Source organism: Capsicum annuum, unplaced genomic scaffold, assembly GCF_002878395.1.
Source record: "Capsicum annuum cultivar UCD-10X-F1 unplaced genomic scaffold, UCD10Xv1.1 ctg81929, whole genome shotgun sequence".
Taxonomy (NCBI): Eukaryota; Viridiplantae; Streptophyta; class Magnoliopsida; order Solanales; family Solanaceae; genus Capsicum; species Capsicum annuum.
The window spans coordinates 2,945-7,691 of NW_025892684.1; positions in this window are offsets into that span (position 1 = coordinate 2,945).

A 4,747-nucleotide genomic window follows, 5' to 3' on the forward strand; every position below is an offset into this window, starting at 1 on the left:
TCATTGGTTTAATATATGTATGGCTGAATCTATTTGCATGAGATAGAGTTGGTAATGAAGTGATTCTTCCTTGTGTGTTATTAGTATAAGGTAGAGAAGGAGTTGTTGGTCAGGGTGATTTGTTGGTTGCTTGAATGTGAAAATGGCTATATTAGCGAGTAAGTTATGATTATAGACTCATGGTTTTTTGAGAAATTTGAAGGTAGTGTAAATGTACGCTTGGGTAAGTAATTATGATGTGAGAAAGCAGTATAATTAGATACAATTGTACGGGGTTATAATATAAGGATAAGGTTGACCATGTCTATTATGAGGCTTTAACCCCCTTGATCCTCTTTTCATTGGTAGTTGTAAACTAGTGCCACTTGTGAGAAGGTATGTAATAGATTTTTGAGATATTCGGGTAGAATGTCCCAATTTGATGGATTAGTATATTTATATTATGTTGCATTCTTCATTGGTGGTAGATGATTGATACTAAACTATAGGCTTGAATATAAATGGTGTGGTGGTAAATAGTGGAAAGAGTTTGATGATGCATGTTTTGTGGGATTAAATTAGTAGGCTTGAGGTGCTGAAATAGTACATGCTAACGGATTATGATAAGGAAAACCGTTAGGTCATGATCGATTATTGTGGTTATGAAGTTCTAGTGCACTAGTGTTTCGTGATGTTTATTTATAGTTTCCAAGTGAAAATTTTGTGTAAGGTTGGGTTGTAAATCATACATAGCACTAGACATTAAGTTTGAACAGTTGAAGTTCATAAAGGTGGATGTGATGATTTCTTGATCAATGATATTATTTATATGAAAGTGATCTAATAGGATTGAACGGTGTATGATATATCTTAAGTTTAAATTGATTCGTAATGAAGTATAATGTTGTAGGTATGGTGTAGAAGTATGCCAAGGTGATATGAGGTTGCGGCATATTTTTTCTAAGACTATTACATAATTTGTGTGGCTAGTGGTTCCATTGAATTGTTAAGTGGAGAAAGACTAGTTAGATGGTATATGGTGATCTAAATAGCCATATTAAGTGTTAGAATCTAAGTTTGAGTTTTGAAGGTTGAACCGATATAAATAAGTGTGCAAGTATTATACTATGACTATTGGTGGCTATGGAAAGATAGAGTGTATCCCAGAAGGTAGTCATTCGGTTTAAGTCTACGATATGCATGTATTGTCATTTTTTTCTTTCAGACCCTAGAGTACAGTAAGTGTAGTTCAGTTAGAATATGGTAAGGGATCTCCCGAACTCTAGATGATGACTTGAAGCTAAGGGGGAGATGATAGAATGAATAACCAAGTAAGGCTCTCAGATTCTAGTAGTGATGCAGTATATGATTTAGAACATTAGAAAGTGAGGGTGAATCTCAACCCATTCCTACCTCAGTATTTTTTTGTTATCCAGAAGCTTACTCATGCCTTACGATTTAGTTTCGTGATAATAGTTCATGATTCCGGTATATAATAGAGAGTCACATACTCTTCCAATTCCAAGATAATGAGTTCCAGTTCATTCAAGTAGTTGAAATCATATTCCTTATGTTATGAACTCTAGTTGAGGTCATGCAACTCATGACGCATGTACTCACTCTTTATAGTGTGCTCAGTCCTGTATAAAGATCTTTTCACGCTTGAGGGTCTTATGTTTTAACCTTTTAGTGACCCTTCCTGTGAAATGATAGTGGTGATGATGTAAATGTTCTTGTTGATGGAAGATCATAGTATGATTCTTTAGATAAGGCCATAAGTATGAAGTAACATTTGGGGCCAAGTCTTTGATACATGTGATATTTAGTGGAAAATTTTGTGTGTATATGTCTTAGGGTAGCGCGTGGGAGTTATATTGACAATAGTTTAGAAACTATGTGAAGTATGTATTTATGTGTGGTTGCCTTGAAGTTAACATATGGTTATAAATTAGGCTAGAATGACATTTTGGGATTGTAGTGGAAGGTCGCAATATGCATTAACGACTTCATATTAAGAGTTCAGAGTAGTCATTGAAGTGGTAAGGCATGTTATACTTAGGATGTGATCTTTAAAGGAGATATAGAAGGTGGCATCATATGGTTTAGAATAATAGCGTGGTCTGGCATGTTGTATTTTGTTTTATGACTTAGAGTTAGGCTTGATCACGGCGAAGGGATTAAGTTATTTCCGACATTAGTAGAAAGATTTGTCAATGCTCATATGAGAATTTTAAGCTGAGTTGAATGAATATGGTAGTTATAGGGAATAGTAAAGTCAAGGGATATTCGGGAAGTGCTCTAAGCCTGAAAGTAAGAAGCTGTATTGCCAAAGGTCTGAAAATTCTATCCTAATTTAGGAGTTATATTTCTATATTCTAGAATGCAGAGTAGTGTCAATGTTGTGATTTCCTCAGTTGGATGTCTTGTGTAATCCGTACCCAAGATGCATGGCTCCCTATTACTGCTAGAGCTTCCTTAGAGAAAGTTTTGAAGAGAGTACTCCAGTTAAGTATGAGGGTGTAGTATAATTCAGTCTGTATGAACAATAAGTTAGTTTAGCAGTCAGATTCGCATGACTTGTTTTCTCATCTTTGCACTTATTCATGCTACTCAAAATCTCAGACATGCTACTATTCCAAGATAGAGTATACCAGTAGTTACGAGTATAGCCCAGTTCATGCATCATGCATTAAATTCAGATTCCAAATGTTCAGTTATGATTCAATTCATAGGTGCCCTGTGCATCGCCTCAGTTTTTCGAGTATCTTAGTGAATTAAACATTCATAGAGGGACGTAAGGTCCCAAGGGGGAGATACCCCATTCAACTGCATGCATAGATTCTTATTACAAGCTCCGCACCAGTTGCCATTGCGTATTCAGTCATACGTTCATACGTCAGTTCAGTCAGATATACATGTATTAAAAATGCATGTTCAATAGAAAAAGTTTAGCTTATCAGTATATTTAGTCCTTCGTTCATGAGAACAACTCAGTCACAGATCCATGCATCAGATATGCTTGTTCATTATGAGAATTCAGCTTATGAATAGCTTCAGTCATGTATTCCATGCATCAAATTTGCATGTTTGGTATAAGAATTCATAACATTAGTAGTTCCAGCCAAATGGTCATGTTTCAGATCAGTGTATTCTTTATTAGAGGACATGTCGTGTCCGTGTTATTCCATACCTCTAAGCTTCAATATGTTCTTACCTATCATTCGAGGACGAATGATCCCAAGAGGGAGATAATGTAACACCCCGCATTTTGGGCTAGAATAAAAACCATGATTTCGATGCGTTGATAATCTCGAAGCCATAAATCCTATGCCAATATGACATGTTAATTAATTGTGTAGTATGTGAATCCATTCAAGCTTGAATTTAGACCATAGAGGTCCTTCAACTCAAGGGCGAGTTGAAACTTTTCAATCTATTAAGTTTTAGTGGACGTTGTAATTTGTGTCAGTTTCCATTGACCATAACTATCTGTATATGTTGAATTACAGAGCCTACTATGTGTCAAATGATAGGTGTTCGATTTAGCTTTTCAACAATACCAATTTTGCTAAAATCCGACACCCGAGCAAGAAGTTATGGCCTTTCAAAGAAGTAGGCGGCGCCGATGTAAACATAGGCGATAGCATAGGCACCGCCTATGTAAAAGTTTCAGGTGACTTAAACACTCCGTTTTTGGGGCAAAATGGTCCTTTTCCACCCTTATTTAGCCATAAACACGAAATTCAGTTCCCAAAGACCCCAAAATACACCTTCATTCATCCAATTTGTTCAAGAACTCTCTCTAGGGTTTCAAAATAAAAACCCAAATAGTTCAAGATTCAACCATGGGTTTTCAAAACAAATTGAAGATTTGGAATCTCCACAACGTAGGCTTCAAGAAGAACCTATCATATTCGCATATAGAGGTACGTGGGGTTATCCTAAAATCTCATAGGTGTAGTTTTTATGAACATACATGCTTTTAAATGGGGATTTTCAATCAAATGCTAATAACTTGCTTTCAATATGATTTCTAAGTCATTTTTCTTTATGTCATGGGAATTGTTTGCCTATATACTTCAATGGTTGAAACCATCCATATGTGATTTGAGATTTTTCATAGAATTTTGATAAATATGAATGATAAATTGCTTTCAAATTCCCATGATAATGTCTTGATACCCTATATCATATTGTGATCAACAAAAAAGAGCATGAATTTGAAATAAATATTGTTCACCACTTGTAAATGATGAAGCACCTTGGTTTTTACATGGTTATGCATATGTGGAAGTGATATTGAGGACTTGCAAGTCGGGTATGACGATACCCTACAGAACATGATATGTGATTGAATCAGATGAAATTTGAATGCATTGATTTACATAAGAAAGGTCGATGCCTGAAGAAGGCGTTTGAGATGTAAGGGCTCATCGCTGGAAAACGTGTTTGCCGACATGGAATATTGGTACCAGACTAAATGATCTTGTGTACTTGACTTCATGTCATTCCCAAATTGGGACTATAGGTAGGATCCCGGGCTAAGTGATCTTGGGCACTACCATTGGGTCGAGACACCATGCTCTGTGATCTTGTGTGTCTCTCCCTCACTTATACTCTAATCTCGGTGGCAACCGAGGTTTGACAGTTGGTGTAAATTATGTAGGGTATTCCACCTAGCTCAGTTGCATTTCATTGTTGTTGGAAAACTATTGCATTACACCCATGTGTTTTCAAATAATTTGATACGAAATTTCTTTATAATGGC